This window comes from Zonotrichia leucophrys, chromosome 1A (genome assembly GCF_028769735.1).
Source record: "Zonotrichia leucophrys gambelii isolate GWCS_2022_RI chromosome 1A, RI_Zleu_2.0, whole genome shotgun sequence".
Lineage (NCBI taxonomy): Eukaryota > Metazoa > Chordata > Aves > Passeriformes > Passerellidae > Zonotrichia > Zonotrichia leucophrys.
The window spans coordinates 335820-357635 of record NC_088170.1 but is presented as its reverse complement, the minus strand read 5'-3'; the positions used below and the strand labels follow the sequence as shown (position 1 = coordinate 357635).

General features: G+C 44.3%; 1 long non-coding RNA gene across 2 annotated transcripts in view; it reads right to left on the bottom strand.

Moving 5' to 3' along the window:
- The window catches only part of LOC135456266 (uncharacterized), a 111999-nt gene that overhangs the window by 89887 nt on the left and 296 nt on the right, over window positions 1-21816 (bottom strand). The window lies entirely within an intron of this gene.

Below are 21816 nucleotides of genomic sequence, written 5' to 3'. Positions count from 1 at the left end.
CTTGAAAGACTTGCAGAGAGCTGTGACTGCACTGGGGGAGCCAGAGCTCGGGCTGGAGTGGATTATCCCAGCTCCAGCAGTTTGCAAGGAACGAGAGCAATTCACACAGGATGAGCACAGGGATGTGCCCTGGCTGCTCCATCTCTGCAATGAGATCCAGCCCTCTCAGGGACCCCAGACTCGCCCAACCTGCCTGTTTGTGGGGTTTGTCTGTTGTGCTAACCTGGGTGAGGCGGCTGAGGATTTCTGGTGCTGTTAGTTCAGTTTGCAGAGGTTAAATGGGGAGGGTCAGCTGTGATTTCTCACAGGGATTTCAGACAGGGTTTGCACAGTCCCACCCTCAGTCACAAACCCTGGAATTGCTGGCAGAGCACCCAGTGCCAGTGCAAACCCCCCTTTCCCCAGAACAGCAAAGCATCCCCTGGTCCCTGCAGCCCTTCCAGTGCCCAGAGTTGCCTTCCAGGGCTGGGATATTCCCAGGAAAAGGCAAAAAACTCTTAAAACAAGCCTCACAACCCTCAGTTTCCATACACACCTACCCAAAACCTCCCACAGACTGAAAACCTACAGAAATGTACTGGCAAATCTTTCCCCCCACTTCTGCAGCTTCACAGAACTAAAATCCAAGTACACTTTGAATCCATCCCACTAAAAGCTTTTTAAGTGTGTCAACATCTGTCCATACCTACAAGCCACACTGTACTCAAACATTTGTTTGCCTGTAACTTGCAATAAAAAGCATTAATAAAATAACAAGTGTACACAGATTATAGGCTGCATTTTGAAATGTTAGTAAACACAGTGTTTATATGTCAGACCATAATGTTTCCAGACAAGCTGTCGGTAGGAGCCAGCTTTACAAAAACTTTCTAATTGTTTCTTTATTTCTGTTCCCAACTTTCCATCATACTTTCTTTTTACAAAAAAGAGTACACATTGCTCACATTGTGGCAGCCCCTTGGACAAAATATATTCAAATTTAAGGCTGATGTACCATATCTGGAAATGACAGTTCCACAAATAAGTAAAACCCAGAAGATTCCTTGCTCAGTTAGGCTTTTGCAAAAAGCAAAAATGTCAGGCAAGAACTTTGCTTCTTCTGATTTTACACACATGAACTGAAATCTTGCAAGATTTTAGAAAATGGAGATCTGTAAATACCAAAGTTTAAGGGTATCATTTCTTTAATCAAACACAGCAGTAGTGCATACATGCAGCTTCAGTGAAAGGACAGAACATACTCATCTCCCCATGTTCAGCGGCTGTAAAATCACTTTTTCTCCCCAAACTTTGAGCTAAATGAATTTATATAATCTGTGGATCTGTCCCTGCCTCTCCAAAATGGTGCTGCAAACTTTACCAAGATTACAAGTAAGATTTCTAGCACCTCCACTTTCTATTTTTGGTTAACAGTGTCATACAAGCAACCTGATTCTTGTTTTCAAGCCAGTCTTTCAGTCCTTCCGTGTCCAGACTCCTCCAGCACTTTGCTACCAGTTTAAATTGCTAAAGGGATTTGATCTCACTTCAGATCTAGAAAAAGGGCAAAGGTTTGGAAATGTGCTTGTTTGCAATTTGCTGGTTTGGGTTATTTCCCTCTCAAAGGTGTGTGGTTGTCAGGTTTAACAAAGGACACTACACGAGAAAAAAATTTTCCACAGCTTTGGTTCTACAGAAAACGCTATCAAAAACCTAGAAATTTGAGTTTAAAATTAATTGCAACTATTATAACCATTTTGGAAGTTTTTCAACAAGACACAAGATTTTGTAGTTAGTTTTTAAAAAGGAAAATTAACTTGTCATTACAATAACTAGTTCCAGAGAGTGGGAAATATATTCTCATAGTGCCAGATCTCCTGTGCTGGGAAATCAGATAATTCCAGGGGAGGCAAACGTGCTGCTCAGCAATCCCGGGGCAGCCAGGCATGTGTTATTCAAGAGGAGGCAAAGAGAGGTGCGAACTGCTCCTGCATTACCTGCGCCCCTCCCTCCCTGTTCAGCGGAGTACTTTTAAAAAAGCAACTCCAATAAATGCATGCAATAATAGCTGGAATAGCTGCTCTGCGATCTGTCATAGATGGTTTATGGACAACCATCAATTCATGCTGCTCATCACTCTAACAAGTTCAATGTACTGCTCAGAGCAAAGGATGACTATTTATTTAACAGCTTTTGGCAGGAAAATTTGTTGCGTGCCACAACTTTACAAAGAACATTAAAATCAATGACAATTTATAAACCAAAGGCTTGGAATTGTGCTTTGGATTCCCATAATTCATCAGAATAAAGCTGTCAGATACCTTTTATTATAAATTAATAGCATGCTGTCTGGCAGCCCGGCAGCAGAGCCGTTTTGCCAGGTTAGCAGTGACATCTTGTGGCATTTTCACCCATTGCTGCTGCTTTCAGCTTCCCTGGAAATTCTGTGTTATCTCCTCGCAGCACAGAGAGAGTGCAGAACAGAAATGTACCTCATCGTGCACACAACATCAATAAGGTAATAACAAAAAAAGTGACCTTGGCAAGCGTGCTACTAATGTAATCCTGAAATTTGGAATAGAGGAAGCCATTTTTATATATTCCTTTAGCCAGTCATGCTGGATATTTATTGGTCTGATGTTACAGTTACTGACAAATTTACTCATCTCCTAATGCACACTTTGGTACCTTTATAATCAACATTTACTTAGTGTGAAGATGGGCTTTCATGTTATATTGGTTTGGGAAATTCACGTTTTAAAGGCATGATATCTAACCTTCCTAAACTCTTCCATTGTAAAGTATTCTTTTGCCTTTTTCAGATGCCCCCACAAATCCCACACCACTTAAATTTTTCTTTTCTGGATGCACTAAAATCACGTACAGAGGAGTAAAAAAGCATTATTGGATGCTGCAGGATCCAGCATCTTTCCATTAACCACAGAGAGGATCCTGAGGACTCCTTCCTAGATGCTAGAGAACTGAAATTAACTAAATCTTACCTGTATACAGGGAGTTGTATGAAAAGTAAAAGGTAAAAAGAGTGGGGTTTACAAGGAGCCTGAAATAGGCAGCTGCCTGACAGTCACTTGACTGCCAGCCCCCAAACTCACATTTAAATTCCAGCACAACACTTGTACAGCAGACTTACAATGACCTCTAAAAATACCAGCATTCTACTAACCAAAAATACCCCATCAAAGATTAAAACATAATGCATATTCCAGTACAGAGGCATATCCCTGTATTCTTAGCAGGAATCTACACAAGATAAGAGCTTTTAATATTTAAATCTCAGAGCACTTTGAAATATTGCCTGTTCCTGCAACTTTATAACAAATCTTACACAGGGATGTTCATTGTAAACCCCAGGCCTTTTAGCATCCAACAATGCAAAGTTTTTTGGGAGGAAATGGGGGGGACTACTGGAAGGAAAAAAAACCCAAACAATCCCCTTCACACTCCACTGAGAGAATTTTACAATAGGAAGACATTAAATGCACTATGGAACTATGGATACCAATGTTTCAGGTTCAAAGGGCAAGAGAGGAATAGTCCATGCTCTGTAATTCAAAGGATCTCATCTCTGTAATGCAATGTTTTTACACCAACACAGCTGATTTATGATTTTGCTCATACAGCATACAAAAGAGGTCCCAGAGATTGCTTGATTATCATTTCTAACATAGATTAAGATTTCTAGTGCACCCCTCATGGTCACATTGCTCTCCAAGAGCATCTCTCTGCTCTACCTTCCCAGGTTTGTTTACAGCTGCTCACACAGTGTTGGAAGTTATTCCCAAGAATGACAACCCCTCCTTGCCACATTTTCATGAATTATTTTTGCAACTGGCTCAAAGCTTGAGCCCATACCAGTCACAAGAACTCTTTTCTCTCTGCTGCCTTCATTGGTCCTTCACAATCCATCCTGTTTGCCAGCACCAACACCTGAGAGCTGGGTTTGGCCTGGTGCCCAAGGTCTCTGGGAACCTCTGCCACTGCACTGGCAGGGCTCAGGGGGAATGATCCGTGTTCAGGAGCTTGGGAGCAGCTCCCTGCCTTGCTGGGATTGCTGAGTGAAAGTACAGGCTGTTTTAGGAGAGTCCCAGCCCAATAACACACCACTAAATTCACAAACCAAGCTAATGCAGATTAAAATGGGATGGAGTGGCAATAGCCTGCCACAGAGAGGTCACAGCACTGTGTGCTCAGTGTGCACACAAGCCTGGGAAGGGCTGTCACAGCATGTTTTGGCAATTGATGTGGCAGAGGGGGTGAAGGGCACTGCCCTCATTGCCTGTCTGAGCCACCACAGGGCACGGAGCTCTGTCACACCCCACGCAGGGCTGCTCGAGGACAAGGAGCAGCAGCCATCCCACAGCTCTTGGCAGGGTCCAAGGGCCAAATGCAGCAGCAGTAAAGGGTGAAGTGGAACATGCCAGGCCCCTTGGAGCTGTCCATGACCTCTGGCTGCAGGCACACGAAGCCCAGGGCCCTGCAGGGGCACAGGAGGGAGCTGGCAGGGACTCGCTGCCACAGCCCCTGTCAGCGCTCCCTACACACACCCAGCCCCTCTGGCCCACCACAATGCCGGGCAGCCTTCTCTACTTAAACCACTTTCAAGAGCCATGCCTCAGTTCCAATTGGTCCCTTAGGCTTGGGTCAGCTCTGTTATAAATTTAGGAGGTGGCACAAAGGGAATAAACTGGGATCAGCTGGCACTGTAGCTCATGCTACCTTTGGCTTCATTCTCAGCCTAGGATGATCTGGCTGTTTCCACATCTAATTTCAGCCTGGGAGTCAGTCACACTTATCCTAGAGAGCTTTCAATAGCTGATTTTCTCTGGCCTTGTGAACCATGTGTGCGGCCTCACACCTCCCCTCTGGCTCACCACGGCTGGAGGCACCTCAGGGAGTCACCTCAGCAAGGCCCACACGCTGGGGCTGGTGTGGCACAGCACCCAGAGCAAAGCAAGGAAAAGCAAACTCCTGGCTATTCTGCAGAGTGCCCTGCCACGACGGCTACAGACACTCAGGTGTGAAAGCACAGTGAGCAAACAAAGCCTGGTGGTTTCTGCAGCCATCACTCAAGCTAGCAAGAGGAAATGTGGTCTGTGATGGGCAGGACTGACCAACAGTTGGCTCTTTGGGAGCTCCTGCAAATGCCATGAGATTCCCAAATTCCTGTCCTGACATGGTACAATCCAGTGATGGATGGACTGCTGCCCAGGACCAGCCATGAAGGTGTCTTGATTCCTAAATATGCATCTAAAAGCTTAAAGTATGTTCCCAGTATCTGGCCTCTCCAAAAAAAATCACCACAAATACTGCAAATCTTGGTTCCTCTTGAGACTGAGATTCTCTGCACTTCTTGTTCAAGCAGGACTGCAATTACTCTATCACAAAAATAGCTTTATAGTGATAGAGAACAAACTCAAGAGCTTATGAGGTATCACATACACACACATTGCAGAGCTTCAATTCCTGTAATGCCTTACTTTTGAAAAGTCCTGGAAGTGAACATCTCTAATTTTCTGAAACCAGACTGAAGATATCTGAAAAGAGCTGCTCGAAATCAAATGGAGACTTTGCTACCACCATCAGTACTTAATGCAAGACTTGGGCAGTGACAAACTCTGGAAAGCAAATCAATTGTTGAAATTCGGGCAAACTAAGCAGAAAAAAAATATGTAAAGCCTGTTCCCTAAAACCTGGTTTACATCCACTGTTGCTTCCAAGTCCCTGTGTATTAAGCAGGTCATAAAAGCATGCTGGGAAGCTGTTTGAATTCCTCTGGTGAGGAGTGCCAAAAGCTTTCTCCAAGATCAGAACTAGAGCTGGTTAGAAAACAGGAAATGTTTTGCATAACATTTTTGCAAGCCAGGGAGCTGAACATTATCCATGATTAAGACAAACATGAAACAAGGGGGTTTTACCTATAACACAAGCAAATGTTGCATACAGGACTCCACCTTCAGAGCCAGGCTAAGAAGAAAAAGCTCGCTACTGAATACACCTAGTTCCAGCTAAAATAACTTTTTTTTATCTACTCCAGTCCTATCCTTGCTAATAGATATTTTTTTCCTGGGTCTCCAAGTAGTCAGAATGCTCAAGATTTGCTCTCTGTTGTCACCTAAAGAAAGCTGAAAGGGCAAAACTCCAGGGCTTTCTCTGCTGTTGGTTCTGAGCAGCAGCTCTGCCATCTCCATGACTCCCCAGTTCCCCCCATTTCCTGATATAATTTCACATTACAAATCTGCTGCGGAAGGAATAATGACATGGATAACACACCAAAGACTTTATTAAACTAAACACAGCATATGGTGCTCGTTTGCTGGCAACCAGTCACAGCAAGGAAAGGCAGAAATCCCAGCCCCAGCACAGTCCTGTCAGCAAGCCCTGTGACAAGGGAATATTGCAAATACCTGGCTGGGAACAGCAGCCCCACCGCTGCTCCAGAGCTGGGCTAAACACAGGGAGGAAAAGCAGTGCTGGTGTCAAAGCAAAAATGCATCAACTTCAGCAAATAAAGCTACAAAGTGCCAAGGAGAGGCATCCAGTCAGGTTTTCAGCTTTGTAACTTACAGTCCTTTTAGCACAATTGGCACACAACTGTGCTGAGATGCATCCTGAGTTAGCTGAAAATATAGAACAGGTACAAAATACCTGCTCCAAAAACTCTCTGTGCAGAGAAATATTAGCAATCCAGTCTTAAAAATGGCTTTTGGTTTGTATTGGAATCCCTTAGCTGGAGTCTGAACATGCAACATGCAAAACAAAAAGTGACTGGGGAAAAAATGCTAATAACTGAAATTAAGCACCCAAGAGTCTGGGCTTAACTCTACAGGAAAAGGTCTGAGTACTGGTTATGTGAATAAGTGCTGAGTAAATAAAAAAAACAGGTCTCCAATTCAAATAATCTAAGCTTAGCATTATTTAAAACACCATAGGAAAAAAAAATCTTTCATCCTGTAGCAATGAAGCTCAGTGACAATATGCATTGGTTTTAAATGTAAGGAAAGTACATAAGGTGGTAAAAGTTTGAGTGGTGCATGCTGTCTCCACAGGCTGAAATGTTTGTATAAATAAGTATACAAATCAGTATTCATAGGACCCTGAGCAGTTCATAAGTCTGAAGCCTTTCCACCAAATGTGAAGTCATGATAAAAACACTTAAACTGTCTGAGATGCAACAGTCCCTTAGCATGGAGACAGGAAAAAAGGCTCCAATTCACATGTTCAGAACCTGTGCTTGTCCTCTATACTTTGTGTTGCTTCTCATAAATGTGGGTTTTTTTAAAAATAATCACACTTGAGCACAGAGTGTGCTTTGAGCATAGTTTGCAGAAAGATGACAGGGATGGCCTTATCTTGTAAAGAAAAATAGGAAAAAAAGGAAGAGCTAGCACATATTTATTACCATATGGGCTTGGGAGATATTAGTTACAAGACAAGAATTCAACCCTGTAAACAGAGAAAAATAACTGTGGCAAGAGGAGCTGAACTGCTTTAGTCAGGAACAAAAAAGAAATATTGTGCTGCAAATTAGAATCATAAATCCACAGTGAGATTTCACCAAAAAGTAAAATCTTTCATTTAGTTAAAGAACACAAATACTAAAACCCAAAGCGATGGAAGTTACAGGCACAAGAAAATGCCTTTTTTCCTTGTCCCTGGATGCCTCTCACTGGGACAAGTCCACAGGGTGGGTAGGGGATGCTTTAGCTGGTAAATGGCTTTGGTGTTCTTTCACCTGTTATATTCAAATGCTCATTGGTCACAACAGTAAAGCAGAGAAAAATGCAGCCCATCCAAGGTATAATAAATGAGGAAGAATACCTTCAGCAAAGAAGTTCAAATTTCCAATATCTAGACTTTAGTGACTTCAAATTGGGAAAACTTATAGTATTTAGCATTGTACAAGCTATGTATTGAGACTTCAAATGCTATATGTCTATATGTCTCACACAAAATATTGTCTGACAAGCACACAGAAAAGAGAAAAAACTGGACCTAAAAAAAAGGCAAAATTCCCATTGACTTCAGTAGTCAAGACTAGGATTATAGTACATTGTGCTGCTCTCTGTTTCAGGAATTAAAAAAAAAAAAAAAGGCAGACCAAACCAGAGACAGATCCCATACAGAATCCCCCTGCCTAGTCAGAAAAAAACCATTTCATTATAATTAGAGAGCACAACAGCTCACACATGATATGTATACACTAATTGAGGTTAGCTCTCCTAAGCTTTCCTGAGATGTATCTAAGAACACAACTTCAGCTTTTCAAGTTTTAAAGTGTTTAGATGTAACTGGAAGAGGCAAATCACATTCTGCACTCTTAAAGTGTGGAGAAGATGCTTGATTATCTGCATAACTCTGGCATACTTTGCCTGAGCTATGAAAGGATAAATCTTTCCCTCTTCTTTGAAGTCTTTTTTTAAATAGCATCTTAAAGATTTTGCATGTCCCTTCCTCCCCCTGCTTTGTAAAAGAACATAAGTATCCTAGGATTGCTGAGTTTAGAACATGTGAATTATAGAGATCTTTAAGTCTTCACAGCAGCTGTTTTTCAAGCACTGTTCTTAAATCATAAATGATAGAATAAAATGAAAAAAAAAACAAACGGAGCTCTGGGAAGAAAGTGTATTTGATCCTGCAAGACATTTCAGGAAAGCACTTAAGAATCCTCTTAATTAACAGGGATTATTCATTTCTGCAAAAGGAATGCCTAAACACTTAGCTGGGCTAGGCTGGAGGCCTGGAGCTCTGTGATCATGGCATGTCTCTCATTCTGAATGTCCACATCCTGGAGGAGATGCTGCAACTCTCTATCAGAGCACAGCACAGACAGGTTGGGGGTTTTTAATCAGAAAAACTGAAATAAAACAGTTTTCAATTTCTCTCACACAGAAACAGCAGTGTGGGCAGTGCCAAGGAGTCCATCCAGCCCCTGGCCAAGCACTGCTGGTGCCCAGCCATTGAGCCCATCCATTGTGATGCCAGGGGGACAAGGGACACCAGGAGCTCGTGGTGCCTCCAGGTTCTTCTCTGGTGGGCAATGGTGGGCAGGGTTTGTGCCTTGTGCAGCTTTCTGGGGCAGAAAGATGAGCATTTCCATCCCACCCCACGTCTGCAGGCCCTTGGGATTGCCCCCAGCTCATGCCCTGCCCAGCTGAGCGCCCTGTGACACTTCTGCCTTAGGAATAAAACACTGCTTTTCTTATCAAATTGAAGGAAGGAGCTTATCTCCCATAAGAACACATTGAAAAGCTTGAATGCTCTGAATTTGCTCAAGAGAAAAAAAAAATTCAAAGCATACAAATATGACCAAAAGCAATAGCAAGGGTAGTCTTGCAGCATCAAAGATTTATATCTCACTGTGTTGGACCTCAGCCTCCCTCCTTCCTGTTTTCCTGAGTGCCAAGATTTTAGCTTTAGCACTTCATTTCCAGCTTGTGAGGGAGGATATGTGGAATGGGCTTCTCCCCCCTTACAACAAACACAGGGGAAAAGAAGGGTTTTTACTGCTTTTCCTTTGTCCCATAAATGCACCAAGAGCCTAGGGGGCTGGGTGTACCCTGAGGGACAGGAGCACAGGAACAGGGCCGAGGGCTCCTGGAACCCACATTTACCCTTTGTGCCCTCACATTCTGGGGTACCCTGGGGGACAGGAACAGGGCCCAGGCTCCTGGAACCCACATTTACCCTTTGTGCTCTCACATTCTGGGGTGCCCTGAGGGACAGGAGCAGGGCCCAGGGCTCCTGGAACCCACATTTACCCTTTGTGCCCTCACATTCTGGGGTACCCTGGGGGACAGGAACAGGGCCCAGGGCTCCTGGAACCCACATTTACCCTTTGTGCTCTCACATTCTGGGGTGCCCTGAGGGACAGGAACAGGGCACAGGGATCCTGGAACCCACATTCAGCCCTTGTGCTCTCACATTCTGGGGTGCCCTGAGGGACAGGAGCAGGGCACAGGGATCCTGGAGCCCACATTCAGCCCTTGTGCTCTCACATTCTGGGGTACCCTGGGGGACAGGAGCACAGGAACAGGGCACAGAGCTCCCGGAGCCCACATTTACCCTTTGTGCTCTCACATTCTGGGGTGCCCTGAGGGACAGGAACAGGGCACAGGGATCTGGAACCCACATTTACCCTTTGTGCTCTCACATTCTGGGGTGCCCTGAGGGACAGGAACAGGGCACAGGATCTGGAGCCACATCAGCCTGTGCTTCACATCTGGGTCCTGGGGAAGGAGCACAGAGCAGGGCCAGGATCCTGGAGCCCACATTTACCCTTTGTGCTCTCACATTCTGGGGTGCCTGAGGACAGGAACAGGCACAGGATCCTGGAGCCCACATTCAGCCCTTGTGCTCTCACATTCTGGGGTGCCCTGAGGGACAGGAACAGGGCACAGGGATCCTGGAGCCCACATTCAGCCCTTGTGCTCTCACATTCTGGGGTGCCCTGAGGGACAGGAACAGGGCACAGGGATCCTGGAGCCCACATTCAGCCCTTGTGCTCTCACATTCTGGGAGCCAGTACAGCACAAACCAAAGCAGCTGGAGAAAGCTCTTCCTGGACCCTGCCCAAGTGGAGCAGTTGCATGAAGGATTTCAGCAGCTTCCAAGGAAGAAATTCAAAGACATCAAGGCATGTGACAACCCTGGCAAACTGCTACAGTCTCCTTGGTGGAAAATTACATTGAATATTGTTGGAAAAAGTGTCTCTTTCTCTTACCTACAGAAGAAGAAACAATTTATGCCATTGAGTTTAATCACTCAATTCCCTCAAGAAGCCTACTTAAAATACCTCAAGTTATCCTATTTCAAGTTTAAAAACCCTAATAATTTATTTTTATAAAGCAATATCAAGAATCCTTGCACAAATTTAGTGCAAATGAGTGTAAACAGGCACAGCTCCACTGTAGTCAAGGTTACTAAACTGATGTGGAAATGCTCACTGGATAGAAAGCAAAAATATTTGCAGAAGCACACCCTGGAAACCCTACAAACAAAAAGGATCAAATTCTTTTCAGCTGCACAGCTGGACAACAGATAAAACTCACTGACAGCAATGCAAGGGCTGTGATTTGCAGTGAGGTAACAAAGAACTTGGCTCCTGTATTTTTGTGGCTATCATAAAGAAAACAAATTCTTTGGCTAGGCTATAAAAACAACAGAATCTTTAATAGGCATCATCCAAAGGAAGTTGGGAGCATCACTGAGTCAAGGCAGCCAGATCCTCTGCAGATGCACATTCAAAGTGGCTTCACTGGAGAGCATTAGCTGTGCTAATTTACAGCACTTGGAGGCTGAGTGGCCATCTCAGCAATGCTCCTGGGGAGGAAACAGACTGGATTTATAAAGGAATTTTCATCTTCATGGTGTTTTAATAACTAATTCCTTCTGCTGCCTTTTCCAGCCCAGGAATGAAACTCAAGATATTTCAGTATGGGAGGTGATATAAAAGTGGATCTTCATTGAGGGCTTTCAGGGGTTGTTATGGAGAGATGTCCACAAATCTCACCCACACAGGGTGAATACAGTTTTTATACATTTAGCAAATTATTGTCATGGACAAAACAGCACCAGTTAGCAGGATGAGGGCATTGAAAATTACTGGGAAAATTAGCCACTAACTCAATAGGCTATAGAGCTACAGATATATGTGTGAAGAACACAGAGAACAACTTAAAGAAAAGGCAAAAACCAAAATGACATCACTTCAGCCAATACCCCTAAGGTAACCAAACCCCTGGTTGCATTTCCAGTGGTATCTCAGCTTCACATATGACAAGAAGTTGCTGCCAGCCCTGACAAAAATTGAAATATATACATGTATGTATGAATGCACATTAACTCCTCCCTATTCACCAGGAGCAGTATTTCCTGGAATGCACATCCATCACCTGTCCTCTACTGAAACTGCCTGCTCTTTCCTAGAGTTCCAAACCCAATGCCATGTACCTGCCAGACAGAATGTTCTTACAGAAACGGTGTGTGGGACCAAACACCACCACACCCAGAAATTATCAACGAGCTCTTAAAATGCAAATCCAAAAGCCCCTTTTGTATTGCCTGCAGAGCAAACAAAATACAATTCAACTTTCATCTATCCATAACTGAAAATGACAATTGTAAGTTGTTATTGCACAGTGCTGGATTAATGGTCCAGTTATGCAATAACATTCTACGTGCGCCTCAGCTCCCAGTGATGCAACCATTAAAAAACTTTCTATAAAAGTCAGCATAATTAGGCTGACTTCTCCAATTTCTGTTAATTTAATAACCTGGGACTAAGACTGCACATATCTAGCCTGGCCATGTCAGCATGCTCAGAAAAATCACCATAACCAGCAGTACTGGATTTTCTCCTAAAGGTGCTCACACACTGGTTTAGGTGTCCCAAGTAGCTTTGGAATAAACTCAAAGTGGCAGCAAGTTATTTGCTTCATCTCCGCACAATCAGCTCCCTCCACCAGCAAGATCCAGCTTGAGTTTTAAAGAAAACCCAAGGCCACAGGCAGAACCTGGCTACTCTCTTGTGGGTTTGTTTGGTTTTTTCTTTCCCACATCCACAGAAAACCCTCTTAATAGGAAATTTTGCAAGAGCATTGCTTGCTTTGATGCCCAAAGGAATTCAAGGAGCTGAGGAGCTCAAGTACCTTTACTTTGTGCTTGGAAATTGTGAAGGGTTCTTTCAGAAAGTGCCACCAATGCCCAAACTATGTACCAGGTTTTGCATTTGCCATTTGGGATGGCAGGAGGCCTTCTACTCCCTTCTAAACAGATTCTGCTTTTAAAGCACACCAGTCAGGTGGAACATGGCAATATTTTGCCCCAGCCTTTACAATGTCAGTTCAGAACTTAGAAGTGTGAGTAATCAGCAGTGAACTTGCTGTTTTTAGGAGGAAGAAAGTAGAAGTGAAGTGTTTCTCCTCTCACATAAATAATGCTCACAAGTTCCCAAGAGCTCAGAATAACTTGGAGAAGACTCAGAAGGCATTTTTTTGTCCTCTGCTACTGGGAAAAAGTAATTTGCAGCTCTGGATTACAGTTTGTGGGTATGTCCATCACCTGGCAGCACAATTTATTGTGGCTGTGAAGAACAGTTTATTTGGAAGAGAAATTCAATAGAATGTGTCTTTTCTTGAAAAACTGTGCACCATAAGCATTATTTTCTAGTAGTTTATCCACTAAAGTAAGAATTTATGGCAGTTTAATTCCCTGAGTTAAAGGGGAGAGAAATGTAAATGATGCTGCAAAGGTAACTAGGCTACCAAGAAGCAGATGGCTTTAATTACCTATTTACAGGATTGTTTATACTGGGAATGTGAAAGAGACACACAGTTTAGAAACAATACTCATTGTGGGAATACTCTGTACATTTTAATTAAGCTGGATTTTAAACGGGAATAAAATGAGATTATTGAATGCCACCCAGACTCAAATTCAAACCTGAAAATCAGGTGTGCCTTGCACAGGAGCACTGCGTGATGTCAGATGTGCCTGCCAGGACTCACTCTCATTAGTCCTGCCAAGAGGCCAGGCTGGCAGAGGCAGCACCAGCACAGAGCCAGGCTCACACGCGTTTCTGAGCTCAGCAGGGCTGGCTGAGGTTCATTCACGCTCTCCTGCAGGACCTCAGTGAGCTGAGCCTGCCTTGGCAGTGCCCAGACCCAGGCACCTGCAGCCCTGAGCAGGCCAGCGCTGCCGGCCGGGCCCAGCCCTGCTCTGGGTGAAGGCGCCTGGATCTCATAGCAGTGCTGGAGGAGAAGGTTCCGCCCAGACGGGTTCCTGGCCTCTCCCACCTGCTCCCAGACACTTTCCACCTCCCCTCAGTAGGCGGGCTGACCGCGAGGAACGTGCATTGCTAACCAGACACAAAGGGAACTCAGCCAGGATAAAAGGTGTTTCCAGAGGCAGCAGCAGGAGAGGGCAGGAGCAGGCAGCCCTCCCCGCAGAGCAGAAAGCAGAGCTGCTGGCCATGAAACACCGATATCATAGAAATATATTGCACAACAGCTGGAACACCAACGCCCCCCAGGGCTGCCCAGGGCCTTGGTTAAAGGGTGTTTTCATTCAGATCTCCTGTCCCACCCACTCCTCACCCAGTGCTTTCATGGTGCAAACGTGGGCACAGACAACAAAACCAAAACCAGCCAAACCAAACAGCTTGAGGGTGCCCAAACTCTGCACATCCCCTGGCACACCAGATCCCGGGGAAAGGGTTCACTACAGCACTCCAACTCACCTCTCACACCTCTTCACAGATCAGTCTAAAATTACTCCTTAAATTAAGCTGCTTAATCAATGCCAGGCATTGCCTACAATCCATGCCCACAATGAGCACTTTTTTATAATCAAGATCAAACACAAGGAGCATAAACACACTAATAATTTAAGTGAGCAAATTATGTCTGCACAGAAAATACACTTAAGGAAGGGCCCCTCAGCTTCAGTGACTCAGCACAAACACACCCCTGGGGCAAAGAATGATTACAGTACATTGTCTACAAATTCAAATGTATGGCAGAGGCTCTGAGGTGCTTCCAGGTCAGAAGAAGAGAAGACATACTGAAAATTTTGCATATAAGACAGAACAAGAGCAGCAGAAGCCCTACCTCTTTGCATTTCCTGGAAAAACTGAAAATATTCATGACTCCACAGAGAAAAAGCTGAGCCAAGGCATCATTAGAGAGAGAAAAGGTCAGCAGGAATTTCCCTGCCAGCTTTTGGTATAACAACATGCCCTCCACATCTGCTGCCTGACAGGGAGCAGTTCCCTCAGTACCCAGAACAGAGGTGCTCCACCAGAAAGGGATGGCAATTGTTCTTTGGGACTTGACAAATCTGAATTGAAGAATTCTGCTCTTGAAGCTGCTGTTTGTTCTGGAGGCCATTGGGTTAAAATTCATTTCCTTCTGGCTGTGGTCTCAGCAGGACAAGCCCAAACTGAGCACCCATGAGATTTTCTGCCCTTCCAGGCTCCCTGGGCACACCTGTACCTCTGTTAAAGCCCAGGGCAATGAGACCACAGCCAGTCCCTAAAGTGCACCCTGTGAGTGAGGGTCCACTCCAGAGCAGGCTGTCACAACAGCATGGACCAGAGATCACCTGCAAATTCCTCACAAACTGGGAGACTTCCATCTCACATGTAAGCAATCTAACAAAACTAAAAGGGAAACATCAGTCTAGCAGGCATTTGAAGCTTAGCCTGGTATTTTTTTTCCATTGCCAATACAAGCGATTATAGCAACAAGAGGATTGAGTTATTTTCTTTGTCCTGTAAAGTCTGAATGATGCAGCTTGCTCACATTGATATGAAGGAGTACACAAGGTGCAAAGCCTCAGACTGGGTCCATCCCACATTGTTAAACAACATTACAGCTCCATGGAACCCAGAGCTGCAGCAGCCTGTGCCAGCTGGGGCCCACTGCACATGAAAAGCTCCTGGCCAAAAGGTGGAAGTGGCAGAATTTCCACTGCATGCAGCAGGACTGGAGGCTGTCACTGACAGCTCTTCTATTTTTTATCAGTGACCAGGTTCCAAGGCTTATCTTTATCACACTTACAGATTTCAGGTACAGGTTTACTGTCCCTATTTATAAACATTGGTTTTTTATATTTTTTTAATATTTTATTCCCCCTGCCAAAACCATTTTTTGGCATACTGACTGCAGCCTTCTGGACTATCCTAATCCCTGAGAAGGCTGAGACACAGAACTAACTAAAATTGTCTAGTACAGCCAACACTGTGCTTAAAATAGTTTCCCATGCTTTTAATCTATTTTTACTGGCTAGGGCAGGATTTAATCCTTCAGTTACAGGGTTGTGCCTTAGATTTTATTTTTAAATGTGTTAGAAACTTTTAAATATCTGTTTTACTACATGTATTTTCTGATGTGTGTTAGATAACTTCAAACCAATATAAAATTAGGAGACATGAGTTAGTCCTCAGCAAGCAAAGTACCAGAGAACTTGTCTATTCCAGAAGGGTGCCTTACACTGAAAGTCTGATTATCTTCATGTCAGTGCATGGCTGTCCCTGGAGGACATGCATGTTTGCAATGCATGGTCACCATGGTCTCCATTGTGGTTTATTCTTTTATTTTTCCCACAAACCAGTTGCCCACAGTGGCATTTGTATCAGCCTTATGCTACTAGAAAAAACCAAAATAATTATAGTTATTAAATATATATATTAAAAGCTATTTTAAATTGCTCAAAAGTTCGCTCTGGTTTCTTTTGGCTTTCTGTTCAGCTATGGCCATGGGTGGGAGCAAAGACCTGCAGGAATATCTCAGTGGAAGTGTAATCAATTTTAAGATTATCTGGAGGACAGAGCTATCAGAGGGTATTGACAGTGACAGAAGTTATGCCATTTAAAAGTGCAGGCTCATTCTGTCTTTCTCAATCTCCAGAAACTGTTTGCGGTCTTTTGGTTACCAAGCAGTAGCAATATGGAATAATTTATGGAGTTTGCAATTGAATTTGAGTGTTTAACACTTTTCCCTTTTCAAGGCAGACACAGGCTGAAACCCTGGCAATCCTTGAGAGCAGGATCCCACATTTTAAATGCAGTAACAGGACTGGACAGACGCAAGGCTTGCAATGTCCAACCCAACATCCCCAAAACCAGCCCCTGCACCCGTGGCTGGCGCATTTCTGGTGTGTTGGGAGCGTTTTGTAAGTCAGGCCTTGCAGGAGAGAACCTGGACATCAATTACTGGAAACTGAAATAAGAATTTGGAAGGGCTTCCTACAGCCCTGCAGCAGCAGCAAGGGACAAACAGGAGGGGTCAGACCCACCAAGCACAATTATCTTATCCCATATCTACTCTACCCACCCCTGCAGGGCTGTGCCCTTCCCACAGCCCCCATAAATCACAGAAATTCAGCTTTGCAGGCTGCAGAGGGCAAAAGGGCATTTCCTGAGGCACAGAGCACTAAGGGCTGGACAGAGCAAAGCCCTGACATCCTTCCTTCCAGTGAAAGGCACCCAGCAGGCTCAGTTCCCTTCACTGGGGATGGCAAAAGGACAAATTCTGTTCCATTTGGTGCCACATCAGCCTGAGCCTGGCACTGAAGGGTCTCTGGGTCAATTCCTGCTGTAGGGAGGGCAAGAGTCAAGTCTGAGTCTGCTTTTCATGGCTGGAAAACCAGCCCTGATAACAAGGGCTCTTGGCTCACAGGGCTCAGGTTTAAGGTATACTGACATTTGACCTGTAGCAAGTGACAAGTTTGGCCATTCAGAGCCCTGCACACATGAACAGCATTTGTTTGAGAGAGTTGTCCTTAAATAACTTAGCTGTCAGTCCCTCCTCAATGCTGGGCAGGTAATGCCTGCCTCTATCAGAAGTGCAAAAGTGGCATAATTAATTTTTTATAAATTCATTTGAGATGTCAGAAGTACTACTTAAATATCAAAAGCTTAGTAAGAGCTTCTTCTAGCCTATTAAAAGTGGAAAAGTGATTTGCTCCAGATTTGAGGAATCCTCTAGAAGTGATCCATGACTGAAATGATGAGACACCAATGATATCTACACAACTAATAGGCAAGCAAACAAGCCTACAACTTCCATTAAATATTTATTAAGGTTTTATTAATTTACAAGTACATACTCATTAGGAAAACTCCTACATTTCTACCACTTGACAAGCAGTGCCTCTAGCATAACACTGTAACTGGGACCTGTGATCAAAGATAGCTGCCTCAAACATATTGGATCCTAATAATAAAGTTAACCATCAGAAACAATCCCAGTTATTGAAACAGACTTGTAAATTAGTCACTTGGATATCCAAAAGTCACTTACATGTAGCATATGCATGAGTCAAAGATGCCCTTTTGCTGCAGCTCCTTCACATGTAGAAAAAAGCAGGGCTGCTCTGCCAGGCAACTTAAGCAGCTTTCTGCTTTATCACTGTGTGGACCCAACTGTAATCTGACATCTTTTTGGAACTAGAATTGTCTCTTACATCAAATTCTTTCCTGTGAAAAAATGGGGTTTTTTTCAAGGTCAGGGGATGGAGGGAGAGGTGCTTGCTCAATTTTAGAGACACTTTATTTTCTCCTCATGTGTTTTCCATTTTCTTTTTGTAATTGAAAGAGAAGAAAGAGGATTTCAAGAAAGCTTTCTAAAAACAAAATTGCATAAAAACTTAGAGTACTTAATAATTAAAATGAGAATAATAATTTTTCAAAAACTACCAGGAATACTTGCTGTCCTATTTGCAGGTTCCAAAAGTGCCCCAATGGCTGCTGGATTACAGCTTAATCTGTGGGGCAGTTATAGCTAAATATCCTGGCAGGAAGCACTCAAAAACAGCTACTAGTTTCCATTTGTAGTAATGTAAATTTACCTGATTATGGAACAGGAAAGCTACTCACAGAACACAGATCAACCCCTAAAATACAGTTAGTCACTTACTAAAAGCAAATAAAAAGCTGATGCTAACGTTTGTGTGCCCTGGAAATGTAAAACATTGCACACAACTAATGCCAAGTGTAAACTTGACAATATTTGTTAGTTAAAAATGAAATTGCTTTTATTTTTCATACTTTTCTAGGTGAATCTTCTCTCATTGTTTCAGGTTAACATACTGCTTTGCCAAAAAGATAGAATGTAGGTAAGGAAAAAAAACCCCTTCACTTCAACCTTAAAAAATACATCTAAAACATGGTCTCATGGAGGAGAAGTTTCTTCACAGCAGACCAGTAATAGGGGCATGTACCTTACAAGCATGTACACAAAGATTCATTTATTTTATTCCCTCTAAAACATCTGATGGTCCCAGACTAATGCACCCACAATCATCCTCCCTAGAAAATGAGGCTATAATAGTTTTATTGGTAAACTGACTCTGGAACTGTGGCTTCCAGGCTCTCTCTCTTTCCCAGTCCTTAAAGTTCAGAAAAATAATCATGGTTTCTAAAATTAAGAAGATTTTTAAGGCAACTTTTCAAAAACCAGCCTCCCACACACACAAAAAAAAAAAAACAACAAACCATAAAGTGCTTGCTTCCTTGTTGGTTCTAATAAATGCAACACCAAGTTTCTAACAACACACATGTTTAAACCGTGTAACAATCAATACTGCAGAAGGGACTGGCAGCTCAGGTGCACTGACTTCAAGGTGCCCACATGGAGACATCCCCAGCAACTTGGCTTTAATAATGGGGATGTATTTAATCCTTTTTCCCATTGAAAATCTTGGCCCAGGCGTCTCCCAAGTGTCAGTGCAGTAGAAGCTGTGCCCTGATTCCTGCCTGAGACAAGATGCCTTTCTTCCCCTATGCAAGCAGGGGCTCCGTCTCCCTGCTGCTGGAGCACACCTTCATCTCCTTGCCCCCATAATTAAGGCTGACTTATCTTATGTGGGCCATTCACCTCGTATTTAACAGGAGCAGCCTGCTAAAAGAGCTGAGAGGTTTACAGGAAGGAAGCAGTTAAATGATAAAAATGTGAAATGTTATGCAGCAAGCTGTGTACAATTAACTGGAATTCAAATATACACCTTGTTCCAATCCAAGCCATTTATGAGATAAAAATAGTCTGCTAGAAGAATGTCATGATTAATGAGGTGAGACTCCAGCTAATTACTGTTTCCTCCAGAAGTAATTAGGTTGGCATTGCTAATCAAGATGAATGAACACTCTGACCCGCTTTTTTAAATGTAAAACTATGAGCTGCAGCAGCAATAACATCATTTAGTTCAGGCAATGTAGTCTTTATTAGACTTGTAGTTTGATTAAATTCTTTTGTTATACCAGGCTTTCCACACATGAACAGATGAATGCTGTGATGTTCAAAGAGTTTGTCACCCTTAATTAAAGGCTGAAAAGGCTTGTTCAATTCACGGGGCAGTACACAGGACAGCTCTAAATTGATAGCTTTTAAGTGGGGGATAACTTGAGGGAGTCAGAGGGTTTCCCATCTGCAAGAGGATCCCTCCCTCCTCACACAGGTTCCCGTCATAGTAGCTGGAAAATCAGATATTTTTGTATTGATTCCATTAGCCAACTCTCATTTCATCCAACACCTTTTCATACACACCTCCACACTTCACTTTTACAGAATGAATCCATTGTGAGTTCATTTACTGCTGTGTCTGACTGTGGCCCTTTTGTGCCTTGCCCCAGAGCAGCCTCATGTCCCACCATTCCCATCACAACCACACAATTTCACCTGGGAAGGAAGTTGGGAAAGCAACACCTGAATGATATGGAGATACAACATTAACATGTTAACACCTGGTACTTTCCTTTTTTTTTACCTCTTACTAGCAGATAAAGCACCCCCTTGTGTAAAACCAGGATTTATTGCAGCCAAACGTCAGGTCCACATTTTCACCTGGCACTTTTAATTTGCAGCATAAATGAGTGGGTTAGGAAGCGCCCCTCAGCCTGGCCCAGCCTGCTGGATGTGTTTGCTGCTTGAGCAGCAAAGCACGTGAGCAGAAGGACCAGGCCATGGGCACAGGGCAGGACAGGGCTGGTGGCACTGGAGCCCAGGCCTGCCCCAGCAGCAGGGGCAGGTTCCTCCCTTCCCACATGGTAAATTCTGTAAACGTGGAGCACAAAGACCTGCCTGAGCCCCCTGCCACACACACTCCTCTGGGCACAGGCTGTGGGATGAGCTGGTGCCAAGGCTGCCAGCCCAGCCTTGCCCCATGGCACTACTGTGCCTCATCTGAGGGCAGAGCTCCCATCTGAGCACCCCCATGGCACTGCAGCCCATCAGAGCCGGCACACTGTGCCTCAGCTGAGGGCACAGCTCCCACCTGGGCACTGCAGCCCCTCAGGTGAGGGCAGAGCTCCCACCTGGGCCCAGAACACACACAGGCACCATTGCTCTGCCTCGGGCCCAGGCCCAGCACACACGGGCACCATCACCCTGCCTCAGTGAGGCTTCTGCCATCCCTCAGCAGCCCAACAGTCACCCGAGCAGGCAGGAGCTGCTCGCCGCTCCCCACGCCTTCAGCACAGGGTCACCCCCACTAGCCACAGCACCATGGACAGACAGACAGCAGCTCCCTCAGAGATATTTGACTCATTTTCGTTTTACTTAGTGAATCAACTTGCTGGTTACAGATTGCTGCAATGACAAACCCGCTAGGAAACCAGCAGGAGAAACGTCTCCACCATTCCTCAGAGCTCCATTTCCTCTCCCTGCAGTGCCCCTTCATGGTTCTGGGCAGGATGGTGCACAGTCACCCTCTGCCTCCTTAAAGCGCTTGAACAAGTATACAGTATAGAAAGCTACTTTAAAATACCAAACCAGAGAAAGACACTTCCTACAGCTGCACACCTTGTTTGTCAGGCATTCTGAGCTTCCAAATCACAGTCACCTTTAACCCAGCACCACCACACCGGAATCTTAAGTTCCACATCCAGGTATCTTCTGAAAACTCCCCTTGACAGCTGGTTTCGGTGGTTTACCAAAATTACAGTGTAGAAGTTTTTTCTTGTGTCCAACCTAAAGCTCCTCTGGTGCAATTTGAGGCCACTGTCTCTTATTTCCACCTGTTACTTGGCAGAAGAGACTGATTTCCCTCCCCTGCTCCCATTCTTCTTTTTATAGCCTTCTCTGAAGGAGTTGAAGAGAGTCTAAGGGCCCCTTCTGACGCTCCTTTTCTCCTGACTAAACTCAAATTCTCCACCTAAAACCTATGCTCCAGATCCGTTCCCTTCTCTGGACACACTCCAGTACCTTGATGTCTTCCTTGCAGTGAGGCACCCAAACTAAACACAGGATTAAAGGTGCAGCTGTGTCACAGCAAATGGCACAGCACATGTCACAGTTGAGACAGCCACAAGACTCAGAATAT